This window comes from Pungitius pungitius, chromosome 14 (genome assembly GCF_949316345.1).
Source record: "Pungitius pungitius chromosome 14, fPunPun2.1, whole genome shotgun sequence".
NCBI lineage: Eukaryota > Metazoa > Chordata > Actinopteri > Perciformes > Gasterosteidae > Pungitius > Pungitius pungitius.
The window spans coordinates 19,038,840-19,057,380 of record NC_084913.1 but is presented as its reverse complement, the minus strand read 5'-3'; the positions used below and the strand labels follow the sequence as shown (position 1 = coordinate 19,057,380).

Here is an 18,541-nt window from a genome sequence, read left to right as displayed (position 1 = left end):
ATTGTTGGCAAAGAGGCTCAATCTTGGGGATCAACAGTAGTTGAAAGAGATGTGTCCAAGTGGAAAGCACTGGTTTTTCTTTGACACTAATATCAGGGGAGAGCGCGGACGCAGTCCCCCACTACCACAAATTATGCAGTCGAGATTCCCACATTTGAGGAATTCGCAGTGGTCAACACAGCCGGAGTGCAATGGCTGAGCCTCGCCCTGGGTGAACCACCTTTGTGATCATGGTATCTCCCCTGCCAGGTAAGTATAAGTTGGTAGTGACAGAGACAGGAGTGGTATTCCCAAACAGAGCACTTGGGGTGACGGTTCCCAGATGGCACCGTCCTCACAGATCAGTGAATTTAAAATCAGTGATCAGTGTGAAATGCAAAATAAAGGCACAATTGATGAGTAAACATATCAGTTGCTTGCCAAAAGTCTCAGCCAGTTGAGACTTGTACACAGAGGCAAACCAACTACCTAGACTACACCAATGAATTGGGTCACCAGTTATTTTTTCACAAGATAAAGGTTGCACCGTTCCCGGAAGTGCTGCAATACCGGGTCAATGCTTGGAGTGAGCAGAGCAAGCCCCTTTTTCATCTCCCAGAGCTAAAAATCGGCTTAATATGTAGTCCTCATATAGAGGACATATCAGATATTAAACTGATAAGAACAGATACTACACTTGATCTTAGCCAAAAGGCCGAGAAGCGATGACACATGAATGTTTGCCTCCAGACCCAACGGACTAGCGCATCTCTCAAATGTCAGGGTGCGGCTCATACAAATGGGCGTGGCAGTCGCCTGTTACTTAACATCCCACTCCCCACGCAGCCTGTATTCTTAAAAATCTTTGATTTCCTTCCAATCAAAAGTGTAAGCTCTTGATGAACTCTTGTTGATTCCTTCCAATCAAAAGTGTAAGCTCTTGATGAACTCTTGTTGGTTCCTTCCAATCAAAAGTGTAAGCTCTTGATGAACTCTTGTTGGTTCCTTCCAATCAAAAGTGTAAGCTCTTGATGAACTCTTGTTGATTCCTTCCAATCAAAAGTGTAAGCTCTTGATGAACTCTTGTTGAATTCACTTATAATTCAGAGAGTGATTTCACTTTTAGGCACCTCTGTCTAAAAATGGAACTAACCCCAAACAGCCCTCAAAAATCATTCGGTTTTTTTGCAATCAAAAGTGTAAGCTCCTGCCTAAATCTTGATTTCACTCTAAATTCAGACAGTAATTTGAGACTTGATCCAAAGCTCAACCAGAGACTCCAGGAATAAGTTTACTCAAATGACAGGCTCTTCCATCCTACTAATTTATTTTTCTTACAAGTACATGAGGCTTAGCCAAATAGCAGAGCCTGGCAAAAAATAAGGTCAACTCATTGTTGTTCCTCTCCACGGAAGTCTTTAGTAAAAGGCGAAAGACTTATGCGTATTGAAGAGAAACCAAAGTCAGTAGCACAATCAGGTGAAAGGCAGCCCTATATCCCTGTGGAACAAGTAATCCCTCTTGCGGTAGGGAGTGGTTGAGCTGCGGGTGTCCAAAGCCTAACCCATTTCCCAGCCCCCTTTCCTCAAAAAATCTATGATTTCTTTTCAATCAAAAATTGTAAGGCCCTCCTGAAATGTTGTTGGTTTACTGTGAATTCAGACAATCATTCAGTGATTTAACACTCCAGTGGTGAGTAAACAGGTCCATTGTTGGCAAAGAAGCTCAATCTTGGGGACCAACAGTAGTTCAAAGAGATGTGTGCAAGTTAAAAGCACTGGTTTTTCTTTGACACTAATATCAGTGGAGAGTGCGGACGCAGTCCCCAACTACCACAAAAACACTCTGAAAACTTCACACACAGGCTCAGGGCCACCACGGGAAGAGCATGCACGCAAGTACACACGTGCACGCACACACACACACTCGGACTGAATGGGAGTCAATGGGAGCTTCCCCAGGGGAACCTCCTATTGGGCCCAAAATCTACAGTGGCCCCCCTGAGGGCCCCGGGAGGAGCTGGTCCAAATTTCAGCAGCCCAGCACCAACCAAGACAGAGTTGCAGGCAAAATCCAAACTCATTTCCCGGTTTGTAGTGGTCGGTTTCACAAATTCTTGGACTGACAGCCGCACTCTGCAAACTTCACACACAAGCTCAGGGCCACCATGGGTAGAGCATGCACACGAGCACACACGTGCAAGCTCCTGATGAACTCTTGTTGAATTCACTTTGAATTCAGACAGTGATTTCACTTTCAGGCACCTCTGTCCGAAAATGGAATCACCCAAAAACAAACCTCAAAAGTCATTGATTTTTTTTCAATCAAAAATTGTAAGGCCCTCCTGAAATGTTGTTGGTTTACTGTTAATTCAGACAATCACTCAGTGGTTTAACACTCCAGTGGTGAGTATACTGGTCCATTGTTGGCAAAGAGGCTCAATCTTGGGGATCAACAGTAGTTGAAAGAGATGTGTCCAAGTGGAAAGCACTGGTTTTTCTTTGACACTAATATCAGGGGAGAGCGCGGACGCAGTCCCCCACTACCACAAATTATGCAGTCGAGATTCCCACATTTGAGGAATTCGCAGTGGTCAACACAGCCGGAGTGCAATGGCTGAGCCTCGCCCTGGGTGAACCACCTTTGTGATCATGGTATCTCCCCTGCCAGGTAAGTATAAGTTGGTAGTGACAGAGACAGGAGTGGTATTCCCAAACAGAGCACTTGGGGTGACGGTTCCCAGATGGCACCGTCCTCACAGATCAGTGAATTTAAAATCAGTGATCAGTGTGAAATGCAAAATAAAGGCACAATTGATGAGTAAACATATCAGTTGCTTGCCAAAAGTCTCAGCCAGTTGAGACTTGTACACAGAGGCAAACCAACTACCTAGACTACACCAATGAATTGGGTCACCAGTTATTTTTTCACAAGATAAAGGTTGCACCGTTCCCGGAAGTGCTGCAATACCGGGTCAATGCTTGGAGTGAGCAGAGCAAGCCCCTTTTTCATCTCCCAGAGCTAAAAATCGGCTTAATATGTAGTCCTCATATAGAGGACATATCAGATATTAAACTGATAAGAACAGATACTACACTTGATCTTAGCCAAAAGGCCGAGAAGCGATGACACATGAATGTTTGCCTCCAGACCCAACGGACTAGCGCATCTCTCAAATGTCAGGGTGCGGCTCATACAAATGGGCGTGGCAGTCGCCTGTTACTTAACATCCCACTCCCCACGCAGCCTGTATTCTTAAAAATCTTTGATTTCCTTCCAATCAAAAGTGTAAGCTCTTGATGAACTCTTGTTGATTCCTTCCAATCAAAAGTGTAAGCTCTTGATGAACTCTTGTTGGTTCCTTCCAATCAAAAGTGTAAGCTCTTGATGAACTCTTGTTGGTTCCTTCCAATCAAAAGTGTAAGCTCTTGATGAACTCTTGTTGATTCCTTCCAATCAAAAGTGTAAGCTCTTGATGAACTCTTGTTGAATTCACTTATAATTCAGAGAGTGATTTCACTTTTAGGCACCTCTGTCTAAAAATGGAACTAACCCCAAACAGCCCTCAAAAATCATTCGGTTTTTTTGCAATCAAAAGTGTAAGCTCCTGTCTAAATCTTGATTTCACTCTAAATTCAGACAGTAATTTGAGACTTGATCCAAAGCTCAACCAGAGACTCCAGGAATAAGTTTACTCAAATGACAGGCTCTTCCATCCTACTAATTTATTTTTCTTACAAGTACATGAGGCTTAGCCAAATAGCAGAGCCTGGCAAAAAATAAGGTCAACTCATTGTTGTTCCTCTCCACGGAAGTCTTTAGTAAAAGGCGAAAGACTTATGCGTATTGAAGAGAAACCAAAGTCAGTAGCACAATCAGGTGAAAGGCAGCCCTATATCCCTGTGGAACAAGTAATCCCTCTTGCGGTAGGGAGTGGTTGAGCTGCGGGTGTCCAAAGCCTAACCCATTTCCCAGCCCCCTTTCCTCAAAAAATCTATGATTTCTTTTCAATCAAAAATTGTAAGGCCCTCCTGAAATGTTGTTGGTTTACTGTGAATTCAGACAATCATTCAGTGATTTAACACTCCAGTGGTGAGTAAACAGGTCCATTGTTGGCAAAGAAGCTCAATCTTGGGGACCAACAGTAGTTCAAAGAGATGTGTGCAAGTTAAAAGCACTGGTTTTTCTTTGACACTAATATCAGTGGAGAGTGCGGACGCAGTCCCCAACTACCACAAAAACACTCTGAAAACTTCACACACAGGCTCAGGGCCACCACGGGAAGAGCATGCACGCAAGTACACACGTGCACGCACACACACACACTCGGACTGAATGGGAGTCAATGGGAGCTTCCCCAGGGGAACCTCCTATTGGGCCCAAAATCTACAGTGGCCCCCCTGAGGGCCCCGGGAGGAGCTGGTCCAAATTTCAGCAGCCCAGCACCAACCAAGACAGAGTTGCAGGCAAAATCCAAACTCATTTCCCGGTTTGTAGTGGTCGGTTTCACAAATTCTTGGACTGACAGCCGCACTCTGCAAACTTCACACACAAGCTCAGGGCCACCATGGGTAGAGCATGCACACGAGCACACACGTGCAAGCTCCTGATGAACTCTTGTTGAATTCACTTTGAATTCAGACAGTGATTTCACTTTCAGGCACCTCTGTCCGAAAATGGAATCACCCAAAAACAAACCTCAAAAGTCATTGATTTTTTTTCAATCAAAAATTGTAAGGCCCTCCTGAAATGTTGTTGGTTTACTGTTAATTCAAACAATCACTCAGTGGTTTAACACTCCAGTGGTGAGTATACTGGTCCATTGTTGGCAAAGAGGCTCAATCTTGGGGATCAACAGTAGTTGAAAGAGATGTGTCCAAGTGGAAAGCACTGGTTTTTCTTTGACACTAATATCAGGGGAGAGCGCAGACGCAGTCCCCCACTACCACAAATTATGCAGTCGAGATTCCCACATTTGAGGAATTCGCAGTGGTCAACACAGCCGGAGTGCAATGGCTGAGCCTCGCCCTGGGTGAACCACCTTTGTGATCATGGTATCTCCCCTGCCAGGTAAGTATAAGTTGGTAGTGACAGAGACAGGAGTGGTATTCCCAAACAGAGCACTTGGGGTGACGGTTCCCAGATGGCACCGTCCTCACAGATCAGTGAATTTAAAATCAGTGATCAGTGTGAAATGCAAAATAAAGGCACAATTGATGAGTAAACATATCAGTTGCTTGCCAAAAGTCTCAGCCAGTTGAGACTTGTACACAGAGGCAAACCAACTACCTAGACTACACCAATGAATTGGGTCACCAGTTATTTTTTCACAAGATAAAGGTTGCACCGTTCCCGGAAGTGCTCAATGCTTGGAGTGAGCAGAGCAAGCCCCTTTTTCATCTCCCAGAGCTAAAAATCGGCTTAATATGTAGTCCTCATATAGAGGACATATCAGATATTAAACTGATAAGAACAGATACTACACTTGATCTTAGCCAAAAGGCCGAGAAGCGATGACACATGAATGTTTGCCTCCAGACCCAACGGACTAGCGCATCTCTCAAATGTCAGGGTGCGGCTCATACAAATGGGCGTGGCAGTCGCCTGTTACTTAACATCCCACTCCCCACGCAGCCTGTATTCTTAAAAATCTTTGATTTCCTTCCAATCAAAAGTGTAAGCTCTTGATGAACTCTTGTTGATTCCTTCCAATCAAAAGTGTAAGCTCTTGATGAACTCTTGTTGGTTCCTTCCAATCAAAAGTGTAAGCTCTTGATGAACTCTTGTTGGTTCCTTCCAATCAAAAGTGTAAGCTCTTGATGAACTCTTGTTGATTCCTTCCAATCAAAAGTGTAAGCTCTTGATGAACTCTTGTTGAATTCACTTATAATTCAGAGAGTGATTTCACTTTTAGGCACCTCTGTCTAAAAATGGAACTAACCCCAAACAGCCCTCAAAAATCATTCGGTTTTTTTGCAATCAAAAGTGTAAGCTCCTGCCTAAATCTTGATTTCACTCTAAATTCAGACAGTAATTTGAGACTTGATCCAAAGCTCAACCAGAGACTCCAGGAATAAGTTTACTCAAATGACAGGCTCTTCCATCCTACTAATTTATTTTTCTTACAAGTACATGAGGCTTAGCCAAATAGCAGAGCCTGGCAAAAAATAAGGTCAACTCATTGTTGTTCCTCTCCACGGAAGTCTTTAGTAAAAGGCGAAAGACTTATGCGTATTGAAGAGAAACCAAAGTCAGTAGCACAATCAGGTGAAAGGCAGCCCTATATCCCTGTGGAACAAGTAATCCCTCTTGCGGTAGGGAGTGGTTGAGCTGCGGGTGTCCAAAGCCTAACCCATTTCCCAGCCCCCTTTCCTCAAAAAATCTATGATTTCTTTTCAATCAAAAATTGTAAGGCCCTCCTGAAATGTTGTTGGTTTACTGTGAATTCAGACAATCATTCAGTGATTTAACACTCCAGTGGTGAGTAAACAGGTCCATTGTTGGCAAAGAAGCTCAATCTTGGGGACCAACAGTAGTTCAAAGAGATGTGTGCAAGTTAAAAGCACTGGTTTTTCTTTGACACTAATATCAGTGGAGAGTGCGGACGCAGTCCCCAACTACCACAAAAACACTCTGAAAACTTCACACACAGGCTCAGGGCCACCACGGGAAGAGCATGCACGCAAGTACACACGTGCACGCACACACACACACTCGGACTGAATGGGAGTCAATGGGAGCTTCCCCAGGGGAACCTCCTATTGGGCCCAAAATCTACAGTGGCCCCCCTGAGGGCCCCGGGAGGAGCTGGTCCAAATTTCAGCAGCCCAGCACCAACCAAGACAGAGTTGCAGGCAAAATCCAAACTCATTTCCCGGTTTGTAGTGGTCGGTTTCACAAATTCTTGGACTGACAGCCGCACTCTGCAAACTTCACACACAAGCTCAGGGCCACCATGGGTAGAGCATGCACACGAGCACACACGTGCAAGCTCCTGATGAACTCTTGTTGAATTCACTTTGAATTCAGACAGTGATTTCACTTTCAGGCACCTCTGTCCGAAAATGGAATCACCCAAAAACAAACCTCAAAAGTCATTGATTTTTTTTCAATCAAAAATTGTAAGGCCCTCCTGAAATGTTGTTGGTTTACTGTTAATTCAGACAATCACTCAGTGGTTTAACACTCCAGTGGTGAGTATACTGGTCCATTGTTGGCAAAGAGGCTCAATCTTGGGGATCAACAGTAGTTGAAAGAGATGTGTCCAAGTGGAAAGCACTGGTTTTTCTTTGACACTAATATCAGGGGAGAGCGCGGACGCAGTCCCCCACTACCACAAATTATGCAGTCGAGATTCCCACATTTGAGGAATTCGCAGTGGTCAACACAGCCGGAGTGCAATGGCTGAGCCTCGCCCTGGGTGAACCACCTTTGTGATCATGGTATCTCCCCTGCCAGGTAAGTATAAGTTGGTAGTGACAGAGACAGGAGTGGTATTCCCAAACAGAGCACTTGGGGTGACGGTTCCCAGATGGCACCGTCCTCACAGATCAGTGAATTTAAAATCAGTGATCAGTGTGAAATGCAAAATAAAGGCACAATTGATGAGTAAACATATCAGTTGCTTGCCAAAAGTCTCAGCCAGTTGAGACTTGTACACAGAGGCAAACCAACTACCTAGACTACACCAATGAATTGGGTCACCAGTTATTTTTTCACAAGATAAAGGTTGCACCGTTCCCGGAAGTGCTGCAATACCGGGTCAATGCTTGGAGTGAGCAGAGCAAGCCCCTTTTTCATCTCCCAGAGCTAAAAATCGGCTTAATATGTAGTCCTCATATAGAGGACATATCAGATATTAAACTGATAAGAACAGATACTACACTTGATCTTAGCCAAAAGGCCGAGAAGCGATGACACATGAATGTTTGCCTCCAGACCCAACGGACTAGCGCATCTCTCAAATGTCAGGGTGCGGCTCATACAAATGGGCGTGGCAGTCGCCTGTTACTTAACATCCCACTCCCCACGCAGCCTGTATTCTTAAAAATCTTTGATTTCCTTCCAATCAAAAGTGTAAGCTCTTGATGAACTCTTGTTGATTCCTTCCAATCAAAAGTGTAAGCTCTTGATGAACTCTTGTTGGTTCCTTCCAATCAAAAGTGTAAGCTCTTGATGAACTCTTGTTGGTTCCTTCCAATCAAAAGTGTAAGCTCTTGATGAACTCTTGTTGATTCCTTCCAATCAAAAGTGTAAGCTCTTGATGAACTCTTGTTGAATTCACTTATAATTCAGAGAGTGATTTCACTTTTAGGCACCTCTGTCTAAAAATGGAACTAACCCCAAACAGCCCTCAAAAATCATTCGGTTTTTTTGCAATCAAAAGTGTAAGCTCCTGTCTAAATCTTGATTTCACTCTAAATTCAGACAGTAATTTGAGACTTGATCCAAAGCTCAACCAGAGACTCCAGGAATAAGTTTACTCAAATGACAGGCTCTTCCATCCTACTAATTTATTTTTCTTACAAGTACATGAGGCTTAGCCAAATAGCAGAGCCTGGCAAAAAATAAGGTCAACTCATTGTTGTTCCTCTCCACGGAAGTCTTTAGTAAAAGGCGAAAGACTTATGCGTATTGAAGAGAAACCAAAGTCAGTAGCACAATCAGGTGAAAGGCAGCCCTATATCCCTGTGGAACAAGTAATCCCTCTTGCGGTAGGGAGTGGTTGAGCTGCGGGTGTCCAAAGCCTAACCCATTTCCCAGCCCCCTTTCCTCAAAAAATCTATGATTTCTTTTCAATCAAAAATTGTAAGGCCCTCCTGAAATGTTGTTGGTTTACTGTGAATTCAGACAATCATTCAGTGATTTAACACTCCAGTGGTGAGTAAACAGGTCCATTGTTGGCAAAGAAGCTCAATCTTGGGGACCAACAGTAGTTCAAAGAGATGTGTGCAAGTTAAAAGCACTGGTTTTTCTTTGACACTAATATCAGTGGAGAGTGCGGACGCAGTCCCCAACTACCACAAAAACACTCTGAAAACTTCACACACAGGCTCAGGGCCACCACGGGAAGAGCATGCACGCAAGTACACACGTGCACGCACACACACACACTCGGACTGAATGGGAGTCAATGGGAGCTTCCCCAGGGGAACCTCCTATTGGGCCCAAAATCTACAGTGGCCCCCCTGAGGGCCCCGGGAGGAGCTGGTCCAAATTTCAGCAGCCCAGCACCAACCAAGACAGAGTTGCAGGCAAAATCCAAACTCATTTCCCGGTTTGTAGTGGTCGGTTTCACAAATTCTTGGACTGACAGCCGCACTCTGCAAACTTCACACACAAGCTCAGGGCCACCATGGGTAGAGCATGCACACGAGCACACACGTGCAAGCTCCTGATGAACTCTTGTTGAATTCACTTTGAATTCAGACAGTGATTTCACTTTCAGGCACCTCTGTCCGAAAATGGAATCACCCAAAAACAAACCTCAAAAGTCATTGATTTTTTTTCAATCAAAAATTGTAAGGCCCTCCTGAAATGTTGTTGGTTTACTGTTAATTCAAACAATCACTCAGTGGTTTAACACTCCAGTGGTGAGTATACTGGTCCATTGTTGGCAAAGAGGCTCAATCTTGGGGATCAACAGTAGTTGAAAGAGATGTGTCCAAGTGGAAAGCACTGGTTTTTCTTTGACACTAATATCAGGGGAGAGCGCAGACGCAGTCCCCCACTACCACAAATTATGCAGTCGAGATTCCCACATTTGAGGAATTCGCAGTGGTCAACACAGCCGGAGTGCAATGGCTGAGCCTCGCCCTGGGTGAACCACCTTTGTGATCATGGTATCTCCCCTGCCAGGTAAGTATAAGTTGGTAGTGACAGAGACAGGAGTGGTATTCCCAAACAGAGCACTTGGGGTGACGGTTCCCAGATGGCACCGTCCTCACAGATCAGTGAATTTAAAATCAGTGATCAGTGTGAAATGCAAAATAAAGGCACAATTGATGAGTAAACATATCAGTTGCTTGCCAAAAGTCTCAGCCAGTTGAGACTTGTACACAGAGGCAAACCAACTACCTAGACTACACCAATGAATTGGGTCACCAGTTATTTTTTCACAAGATAAAGGTTGCACCGTTCCCGGAAGTGCTGCAATACCGGGTCAATGCTTGGAGTGAGCAGAGCAAGCCCCTTTTTCATCTCCCAGAGCTAAAAATCGGCTTAATATGTAGTCCTCATATAGAGGACATATCAGATATTAAACTGATAAGAACAGATACTACACTTGATCTTAGCCAAAAGGCCGAGAAGCGATGACACATGAATGTTTGCCTCCAGACCCAACGGACTAGCGCATCTCTCAAATGTCAGGGTGCGGCTCATACAAATGGGCGTGGCAGTCGCCTGTTACTTAACATCCCACTCCCCACGCAGCCTGTATTCTTAAAAATCTTTGATTTCCTTCCAATCAAAAGTGTAAGCTCTTGATGAACTCTTGTTGATTCCTTCCAATCAAAAGTGTAAGCTCTTGATGAACTCTTGTTGGTTCCTTCCAATCAAAAGTGTAAGCTCTTGATGAACTCTTGTTGGTTCCTTCCAATCAAAAGTGTAAGCTCTTGATGAACTCTTGTTGATTCCTTCCAATCAAAAGTGTAAGCTCTTGATGAACTCTTGTTGAATTCACTTATAATTCAGAGAGTGATTTCACTTTTAGGCACCTCTGTCTAAAAATGGAACTAACCCCAAACAGCCCTCAAAAATCATTCGGTTTTTTTGCAATCAAAAGTGTAAGCTCCTGTCTAAATCTTGATTTCACTCTAAATTCAGACAGTAATTTGAGACTTGATCCAAAGCTCAACCAGAGACTCCAGGAATAAGTTTACTCAAATGACAGGCTCTTCCATCCTACTAATTTATTTTTCTTACAAGTACATGAGGCTTAGCCAAATAGCAGAGCCTGGCAAAAAATAAGGTCAACTCATTGTTGTTCCTCTCCACGGAAGTCTTTAGTAAAAGGCGAAAGACTTATGCGTATTGAAGAGAAACCAAAGTCAGTAGCACAATCAGGTGAAAGGCAGCCCTATATCCCTGTGGAACAAGTAATCCCTCTTGCGGTAGGGAGTGGTTGAGCTGCGGGTGTCCAAAGCCTAACCCATTTCCCAGCCCCCTTTCCTCAAAAAATCTATGATTTCTTTTCAATCAAAAATTGTAAGGCCCTCCTGAAATGTTGTTGGTTTACTGTGAATTCAGACAATCATTCAGTGATTTAACACTCCAGTGGTGAGTAAACAGGTCCATTGTTGGCAAAGAAGCTCAATCTTGGGGACCAACAGTAGTTCAAAGAGATGTGTGCAAGTTAAAAGCACTGGTTTTTCTTTGACACTAATATCAGTGGAGAGTGCGGACGCAGTCCCCAACTACCACAAAAACACTCTGAAAACTTCACACACAGGCTCAGGGCCACCACGGGAAGAGCATGCACGCAAGTACACACGTGCACGCACACACACACACTCGGACTGAATGGGAGTCAATGGGAGCTTCCCCAGGGGAACCTCCTATTGGGCCCAAAATCTACAGTGGCCCCCCTGAGGGCCCCGGGAGGAGCTGGTCCAAATTTCAGCAGCCCAGCACCAACCAAGACAGAGTTGCAGGCAAAATCCAAACTCATTTCCCGGTTTGTAGTGGTCGGTTTCACAAATTCTTGGACTGACAGCCGCACTCTGCAAACTTCACACACAAGCTCAGGGCCACCATGGGTAGAGCATGCACACGAGCACACACGTGCAAGCTCCTGATGAACTCTTGTTGAATTCACTTTGAATTCAGACAGTGATTTCACTTTCAGGCACCTCTGTCCGAAAATGGAATCACCCAAAAACAAACCTCAAAAGTCATTGATTTTTTTTCAATCAAAAATTGTAAGGCCCTCCTGAAATGTTGTTGGTTTACTGTTAATTCAAACAATCACTCAGTGGTTTAACACTCCAGTGGTGAGTATACTGGTCCATTGTTGGCAAAGAGGCTCAATCTTGGGGATCAACAGTAGTTGAAAGAGATGTGTCCAAGTGGAAAGCACTGGTTTTTCTTTGACACTAATATCAGGGGAGAGCGCAGACGCAGTCCCCCACTACCACAAATTATGCAGTCGAGATTCCCACATTTGAGGAATTCGCAGTGGTCAACACAGCCGGAGTGCAATGGCTGAGCCTCGCCCTGGGTGAACCACCTTTGTGATCATGGTATCTCCCCTGCCAGGTAAGTATAAGTTGGTAGTGACAGAGACAGGAGTGGTATTCCCAAACAGAGCACTTGGGGTGACGGTTCCCAGATGGCACCGTCCTCACAGATCAGTGAATTTAAAATCAGTGATCAGTGTGAAATGCAAAATAAAGGCACAATTGATGAGTAAACATATCAGTTGCTTGCCAAAAGTCTCAGCCAGTTGAGACTTGTACACAGAGGCAAACCAACTACCTAGACTACACCAATGAATTGGGTCACCAGTTATTTTTTCACAAGATAAAGGTTGCACCGTTCCCGGAAGTGCTGCAATACCGGGTCAATGCTTGGAGTGAGCAGAGCAAGCCCCTTTTTCATCTCCCAGAGCTAAAAATCGGCTTAATATGTAGTCCTCATATAGAGGACATATCAGATATTAAACTGATAAGAACAGATACTACACTTGATCTTAGCCAAAAGGCCGAGAAGCGATGACACATGAATGTTTGCCTCCAGACCCAACGGACTAGCGCATCTCTCAAATGTCAGGGTGCGGCTCATACAAATGGGCGTGGCAGTCGCCTGTTACTTAACATCCCACTCCCCACGCAGCCTGTATTCTTAAAAATCTTTGATTTCCTTCCAATCAAAAGTGTAAGCTCTTGATGAACTCTTGTTGATTCCTTCCAATCAAAAGTGTAAGCTCTTGATGAACTCTTGTTGGTTCCTTCCAATCAAAAGTGTAAGCTCTTGATGAACTCTTGTTGGTTCCTTCCAATCAAAAGTGTAAGCTCTTGATGAACTCTTGTTGATTCCTTCCAATCAAAAGTGTAAGCTCTTGATGAACTCTTGTTGAATTCACTTATAATTCAGAGAGTGATTTCACTTTTAGGCACCTCTGTCTAAAAATGGAACTAACCCCAAACAGCCCTCAAAAATCATTCGGTTTTTTTGCAATCAAAAGTGTAAGCTCCTGCCTAAATCTTGATTTCACTCTAAATTCAGACAGTAATTTGAGACTTGATCCAAAGCTCAACCAGAGACTCCAGGAATAAGTTTACTCAAATGACAGGCTCTTCCATCCTACTAATTTATTTTTCTTACAAGTACATGAGGCTTAGCCAAATAGCAGAGCCTGGCAAAAAATAAGGTCAACTCATTGTTGTTCCTCTCCACGGAAGTCTTTAGTAAAAGGCGAAAGACTTATGCGTATTGAAGAGAAACCAAAGTCAGTAGCACAATCAGGTGAAAGGCAGCCCTATATCCCTGTGGAACAAGTAATCCCTCTTGCGGTAGGGAGTGGTTGAGCTGCGGGTGTCCAAAGCCTAACCCATTTCCCAGCCCCCTTTCCTCAAAAAATCTATGATTTCTTTTCAATCAAAAATTGTAAGGCCCTCCTGAAATGTTGTTGGTTTACTGTGAATTCAGACAATCATTCAGTGATTTAACACTCCAGTGGTGAGTAAACAGGTCCATTGTTGGCAAAGAAGCTCAATCTTGGGGACCAACAGTAGTTCAAAGAGATGTGTGCAAGTTAAAAGCACTGGTTTTTCTTTGACACTAATATCAGTGGAGAGTGCGGACGCAGTCCCCAACTACCACAAAAACACTCTGAAAACTTCACACACAGGCTCAGGGCCACCACGGGAAGAGCATGCACGCAAGTACACACGTGCACGCACACACACACACTCGGACTGAATGGGAGTCAATGGGAGCTTCCCCAGGGGAACCTCCTATTGGGCCCAAAATCTACAGTGGCCCCCCTGAGGGCCCCGGGAGGAGCTGGTCCAAATTTCAGCAGCCCAGCACCAACCAAGACAGAGTTGCAGGCAAAATCCAAACTCATTTCCCGGTTTGTAGTGGTCGGTTTCACAAATTCTTGGACTGACAGCCGCACTCTGCAAACTTCACACACAAGCTCAGGGCCACCATGGGTAGAGCATGCACACGAGCACACACGTGCAAGCTCCTGATGAACTCTTGTTGAATTCACTTTGAATTCAGACAGTGATTTCACTTTCAGGCACCTCTGTCCGAAAATGGAATCACCCAAAAACAAACCTCAAAAGTCATTGATTTTTTTTCAATCAAAAATTGTAAGGCCCTCCTGAAATGTTGTTGGTTTACTGTTAATTCAGACAATCACTCAGTGGTTTAACACTCCAGTGGTGAGTATACTGGTCCATTGTTGGCAAAGAGGCTCAATCTTGGGGATCAACAGTAGTTGAAAGAGATGTGTCCAAGTGGAAAGCACTGGTTTTTCTTTGACACTAATATCAGGGGAGAGCGCGGACGCAGTCCCCCACTACCACAAATTATGCAGTCGAGATTCCCACATTTGAGGAATTCGCAGTGGTCAACACAGCCGGAGTGCAATGGCTGAGCCTCGCCCTGGGTGAACCACCTTTGTGATCATGGTATCTCCCCTGCCAGGTAAGTATAAGTTGGTAGTGACAGAGACAGGAGTGGTATTCCCAAACAGAGCACTTGGGGTGACGGTTCCCAGATGGCACCGTCCTCACAGATCAGTGAATTTAAAATCAGTGATCAGTGTGAAATGCAAAATAAAGGCACAATTGATGAGTAAACATATCAGTTGCTTGCCAAAAGTCTCAGCCAGTTGAGACTTGTACACAGAGGCAAACCAACTACCTAGACTACACCAATGAATTGGGTCACCAGTTATTTTTTCACAAGATAAAGGTTGCACCGTTCCCGGAAGTGCTGCAATACCGGGTCAATGCTTGGAGTGAGCAGAGCAAGCCCCTTTTTCATCTCCCAGAGCTAAAAATCGGCTTAATATGTAGTCCTCATATAGAGGACATATCAGATATTAAACTGATAAGAACAGATACTACACTTGATCTTAGCCAAAAGGCCGAGAAGCGATGACACATGAATGTTTGCCTCCAGACCCAACGGACTAGCGCATCTCTCAAATGTCAGGGTGCGGCTCATACAAATGGGCGTGGCAGTCGCCTGTTACTTAACATCCCACTCCCCACGCAGCCTGTATTCTTAAAAATCTTTGATTTCCTTCCAATCAAAAGTGTAAGCTCTTGATGAACTCTTGTTGATTCCTTCCAATCAAAAGTGTAAGCTCTTGATGAACTCTTGTTGGTTCCTTCCAATCAAAAGTGTAAGCTCTTGATGAACTCTTGTTGGTTCCTTCCAATCAAAAGTGTAAGCTCTTGATGAACTCTTGTTGATTCCTTCCAATCAAAAGTGTAAGCTCTTGATGAACTCTTGTTGAATTCACTTATAATTCAGAGAGTGATTTCACTTTTAGGCACCTCTGTCTAAAAATGGAACTAACCCCAAACAGCCCTCAAAAATCATTCGGTTTTTTTGCAATCAAAAGTGTAAGCTCCTGCCTAAATCTTGATTTCACTCTAAATTCAGACAGTAATTTGAGACTTGATCCAAAGCTCAACCAGAGACTCCAGGAATAAGTTTACTCAAATGACAGGCTCTTCCATCCTACTAATTTATTTTTCTTACAAGTACATGAGGCTTAGCCAAATAGCAGAGCCTGGCAAAAAATAAGGTCAACTCATTGTTGTTCCTCTCCACGGAAGTCTTTAGTAAAAGGCGAAAGACTTATGCGTATTGAAGAGAAACCAAAGTCAGTAGCACAATCAGGTGAAAGGCAGCCCTATATCCCTGTGGAACAAGTAATCCCTCTTGCGGTAGGGAGTGGTTGAGCTGCGGGTGTCCAAAGCCTAACCCATTTCCCAGCCCCCTTTCCTCAAAAAATCTATGATTTCTTTTCAATCAAAAATTGTAAGGCCCTCCTGAAATGTTGTTGGTTTACTGTGAATTCAGACAATCATTCAGTGATTTAACACTCCAGTGGTGAGTAAACAGGTCCATTGTTGGCAAAGAAGCTCAATCTTGGGGACCAACAGTAGTTCAAAGAGATGTGTGCAAGTTAAAAGCACTGGTTTTTCTTTGACACTAATATCAGTGGAGAGTGCGGACGCAGTCCCCAACTACCACAAAAACACTCTGAAAACTTCACACACAGGCTCAGGGCCACCACGGGAAGAGCATGCACGCAAGTACACACGTGCACGCACACACACACACTCGGACTGAATGGGAGTCAATGGGAGCTTCCCCAGGGGAACCTCCTATTGGGCCCAAAATCTACAGTGGCCCCCCTGAGGGCCCCGGGAGGAGCTGGTCCAAATTTCAGCAGCCCAGCACCAACCAAGACAGAGTTGCAGGCAAAATCCAAACTCATTTCCCGGTTTGTAGTGGTCGGTTTCACAAATTCTTGGACTGACAGCCGCACTCTGCAAACTTCACACACAAGCTCAGGGCCACCATGGGTAGAGCATGCACACGAGCACACACGTGCAAGCTCCTGATGAACTCTTGTTGAATTCACTTTGAATTCAGACAGTGATTTCACTTTCAGGCACCTCTGTCCGAAAATGGAATCACCCAAAAACAAACCTCAAAAGTCATTGATTTTTTTTCAATCAAAAATTGTAAGGCCCTCCTGAAATGTTGTTGGTTTACTGTTAATTCAGACAATCACTCAGTGGTTTAACACTCCAGTGGTGAGTATACTGGTCCATTGTTGGCAAAGAGGCTCAATCTTGGGGATCAACAGTAGTTGAAAGAGATGTGTCCAAGTGGAAAGCACTGGTTTTTCTTTGACACTAATATCAGGGGAGAGCGCGGACGCAGTCCCCCACTACCACAAATTATGCAGTCGAGATTCCCACATTTGAGGAATTCGCAGTGGTCAACACAGCCGGAGTGCAATGGCTGAGCCTCGCCCTGGGTGAACCACCTTTGTGATCATGGTATCTCCCCTGCCAGGTAAGTATAAGTTGGTAGTGACAGAGACAGGAGTGGTATTCCCAAACAGAGCACTTGGGGTGACGGTTCCCAGATGGCACCGTCCTCACAGATCAGTGAATTTAAAATCAGTGATCAGTGTGAAATGCAAAATAAAGGCACAATTGATGAGTAAACATATCAGTTGCTTGCCAAAAGTCTCAGCCAGTTGAGACTTGTACACAGAGGCAAACCAACTACCTAGACTACACCAATGAATTGGGTCACCAGTTATTTTTTCACAAGATAAAGGTTGCACCGTTCCCGGAAGTGCTGCAATACCGGGTCAATGCTTGGAGTGAGCAGAGCAAGCCCCTTTTTCATCTCCCAGAGCTAAAAATCGGCTTAATATGTAGTCCTCATATAGAGGACATATCAGATATTAAACTGATAAGAACAGATACTACACTTGATCTTAGCCAAAAGGCCGAGAAGCGATGACACATGAATGTTTGCCTCCAGACCCAACGGACTAGCGCATCTCTCAAATGTCAGGGTGCGGCTCATACAAATGGGCGTGGCAGTCGCCTGTTACTTAACATCCCACTCCCCACGCAGCCTGTATTCTTAAAAATCTTTGATTTCCTTCCAATCAAAAGTGTAAGCTCTTGATGAACTCTTGTTGATTCCTTCCAATCAAAAGTGTAAGCTCTTGATGAACTCTTGTTGGTTCCTTCCAATCAAAAGTGTAAGCTCTTGATGAACTCTTGTTGGTTCCTTCCAATCAAAAGTGTAAGCTCTTGATGAACTCTTGTTGATTCCTTCCAATCAAAAGTGTAAGCTCTTGATGAACTCTTGTTGAATTCACTTATAATTCAGAGAGTGATTTCACTTTTAGGCACCTCTGTCTAAAAATGGAACTAACCCCAAACAGCCCTCAAAAATCATTCGGTTTTTTTGCAATCAAAAGTGTAAGCTCCTGTCTAAATCTTGATTTCACTCTAAATTCAGACAGTAATTTGAGACTTGATCCAAAGCTCAACCAGAGACTCCAGGAATAAGTTTACTCAAATGACAGGCTCTTCCATCCTACTAATTTATTTTTCTTACAAGTACATGAGGCTTAGCCAAATAGCAGAGCCTGGCAAAAAATAAGGTCAACTCATTGTTGTTCCTCTCCACGGAAGTCTTTAGTAAAAGGCGAAAGACTTATGCGTATTGAAGAGAAACCAAAGTCAGTAGCACAATCAGGTGAAAGGCAGCCCTATATCCCTGTGGAACAAGTAATCCCTCTTGCGGTAGGGAGTGGTTGAGCTGCGGGTGTCCAAAGCCTAACCCATTTCCCAGCCCCCTTTCCTCAAAAAATCTATGATTTCTTTTCAATCAAAAATTGTAAGGCCCTCCTGAAATGTTGTTGGTTTACTGTGAATTCAGACAATCATTCAGTGATTTAACACTCCAGTGGTGAGTAAACAGGTCCATTGTTGGCAAAGAAGCTCAATCTTGGGGACCAACAGTAGTTCAAAGAGATGTGTGCAAGTTAAAA

General features: G+C 44.2%; 23 non-coding genes and 1 pseudogene across 23 annotated transcripts; all 24 read right to left on the bottom strand.

The window, feature by feature from the left end:
- Positions 1 to 93: 93 nt before the first annotated feature.
- LOC134105056 (U1 spliceosomal RNA) lies at positions 94 to 257 on the bottom strand. Its single transcript, XR_009942410.1, has one exon. It is a non-coding gene; the product is annotated as a U1 spliceosomal RNA (small nuclear RNA).
- Positions 258 to 515: 258 nt separating this feature from the next.
- LOC134104287 (U2 spliceosomal RNA) lies at positions 516 to 706 on the bottom strand. The gene has a single exon (XR_009941724.1). It is a non-coding gene; the product is annotated as a U2 spliceosomal RNA (small nuclear RNA).
- Positions 707 to 1,329: 623 nt separating this feature from the next.
- On the bottom strand, positions 1,330 to 1,445 carry LOC134104429 (U5 spliceosomal RNA). Its single transcript, XR_009941845.1, has one exon. It is a non-coding gene; the product is annotated as a U5 spliceosomal RNA (small nuclear RNA).
- A 1,048-nt stretch (positions 1,446 to 2,493) lies between these two features.
- Positions 2,494 to 2,657, bottom strand: LOC134105055 (U1 spliceosomal RNA). Its single transcript, XR_009942409.1, has one exon. It is a non-coding gene; the product is annotated as a U1 spliceosomal RNA (small nuclear RNA).
- Positions 2,658 to 2,915: 258 nt separating this feature from the next.
- Positions 2,916 to 3,106, bottom strand: LOC134104286 (U2 spliceosomal RNA). The gene has a single exon (XR_009941723.1). It is a non-coding gene; the product is annotated as a U2 spliceosomal RNA (small nuclear RNA).
- Positions 3,107 to 3,729: 623 nt separating this feature from the next.
- Positions 3,730 to 3,845, bottom strand: LOC134104428 (U5 spliceosomal RNA). The gene has a single exon (XR_009941844.1). It is a non-coding gene; the product is annotated as a U5 spliceosomal RNA (small nuclear RNA).
- A 1,048-nt stretch (positions 3,846 to 4,893) lies between these two features.
- LOC134104233 (U1 spliceosomal RNA) lies at positions 4,894 to 5,057 on the bottom strand. The gene has a single exon (XR_009941675.1). It is a non-coding gene; the product is annotated as a U1 spliceosomal RNA (small nuclear RNA).
- Positions 5,058 to 5,315: 258 nt separating this feature from the next.
- Positions 5,316 to 5,494, bottom strand: LOC134104377 (U2 spliceosomal RNA; annotated as a pseudogene).
- A 623-nt stretch (positions 5,495 to 6,117) lies between these two features.
- Positions 6,118 to 6,233, bottom strand: LOC134104427 (U5 spliceosomal RNA). The gene has a single exon (XR_009941843.1). It is a non-coding gene; the product is annotated as a U5 spliceosomal RNA (small nuclear RNA).
- Positions 6,234 to 7,281: 1,048 nt separating this feature from the next.
- LOC134105054 (U1 spliceosomal RNA) lies at positions 7,282 to 7,445 on the bottom strand. Its single transcript, XR_009942408.1, has one exon. It is a non-coding gene; the product is annotated as a U1 spliceosomal RNA (small nuclear RNA).
- A 258-nt stretch (positions 7,446 to 7,703) lies between these two features.
- Positions 7,704 to 7,894, bottom strand: LOC134104284 (U2 spliceosomal RNA). Its single transcript, XR_009941722.1, has one exon. It is a non-coding gene; the product is annotated as a U2 spliceosomal RNA (small nuclear RNA).
- Positions 7,895 to 8,517: 623 nt separating this feature from the next.
- LOC134104426 (U5 spliceosomal RNA) lies at positions 8,518 to 8,633 on the bottom strand. The gene has a single exon (XR_009941842.1). It is a non-coding gene; the product is annotated as a U5 spliceosomal RNA (small nuclear RNA).
- A 1,048-nt stretch (positions 8,634 to 9,681) lies between these two features.
- Positions 9,682 to 9,845, bottom strand: LOC134104231 (U1 spliceosomal RNA). Its single transcript, XR_009941673.1, has one exon. It is a non-coding gene; the product is annotated as a U1 spliceosomal RNA (small nuclear RNA).
- A 258-nt stretch (positions 9,846 to 10,103) lies between these two features.
- On the bottom strand, positions 10,104 to 10,294 carry LOC134104283 (U2 spliceosomal RNA). The gene has a single exon (XR_009941721.1). It is a non-coding gene; the product is annotated as a U2 spliceosomal RNA (small nuclear RNA).
- Positions 10,295 to 10,917: 623 nt separating this feature from the next.
- LOC134104425 (U5 spliceosomal RNA) lies at positions 10,918 to 11,033 on the bottom strand. Its single transcript, XR_009941841.1, has one exon. It is a non-coding gene; the product is annotated as a U5 spliceosomal RNA (small nuclear RNA).
- Positions 11,034 to 12,081: 1,048 nt separating this feature from the next.
- On the bottom strand, positions 12,082 to 12,245 carry LOC134104229 (U1 spliceosomal RNA). Its single transcript, XR_009941672.1, has one exon. It is a non-coding gene; the product is annotated as a U1 spliceosomal RNA (small nuclear RNA).
- A 258-nt stretch (positions 12,246 to 12,503) lies between these two features.
- On the bottom strand, positions 12,504 to 12,694 carry LOC134104282 (U2 spliceosomal RNA). Its single transcript, XR_009941720.1, has one exon. It is a non-coding gene; the product is annotated as a U2 spliceosomal RNA (small nuclear RNA).
- A 623-nt stretch (positions 12,695 to 13,317) lies between these two features.
- Positions 13,318 to 13,433, bottom strand: LOC134104422 (U5 spliceosomal RNA). The gene has a single exon (XR_009941839.1). It is a non-coding gene; the product is annotated as a U5 spliceosomal RNA (small nuclear RNA).
- Positions 13,434 to 14,481: 1,048 nt separating this feature from the next.
- Positions 14,482 to 14,645, bottom strand: LOC134105053 (U1 spliceosomal RNA). Its single transcript, XR_009942407.1, has one exon. It is a non-coding gene; the product is annotated as a U1 spliceosomal RNA (small nuclear RNA).
- A 258-nt stretch (positions 14,646 to 14,903) lies between these two features.
- LOC134104280 (U2 spliceosomal RNA) lies at positions 14,904 to 15,094 on the bottom strand. Its single transcript, XR_009941718.1, has one exon. It is a non-coding gene; the product is annotated as a U2 spliceosomal RNA (small nuclear RNA).
- Positions 15,095 to 15,717: 623 nt separating this feature from the next.
- LOC134104421 (U5 spliceosomal RNA) lies at positions 15,718 to 15,833 on the bottom strand. The gene has a single exon (XR_009941838.1). It is a non-coding gene; the product is annotated as a U5 spliceosomal RNA (small nuclear RNA).
- A 1,048-nt stretch (positions 15,834 to 16,881) lies between these two features.
- Positions 16,882 to 17,045, bottom strand: LOC134105052 (U1 spliceosomal RNA). Its single transcript, XR_009942406.1, has one exon. It is a non-coding gene; the product is annotated as a U1 spliceosomal RNA (small nuclear RNA).
- Positions 17,046 to 17,303: 258 nt separating this feature from the next.
- LOC134104279 (U2 spliceosomal RNA) lies at positions 17,304 to 17,494 on the bottom strand. The gene has a single exon (XR_009941717.1). It is a non-coding gene; the product is annotated as a U2 spliceosomal RNA (small nuclear RNA).
- A 623-nt stretch (positions 17,495 to 18,117) lies between these two features.
- LOC134104420 (U5 spliceosomal RNA) lies at positions 18,118 to 18,233 on the bottom strand. The gene has a single exon (XR_009941837.1). It is a non-coding gene; the product is annotated as a U5 spliceosomal RNA (small nuclear RNA).
- Positions 18,234 to 18,541: the final 308 nt, after the last annotated feature.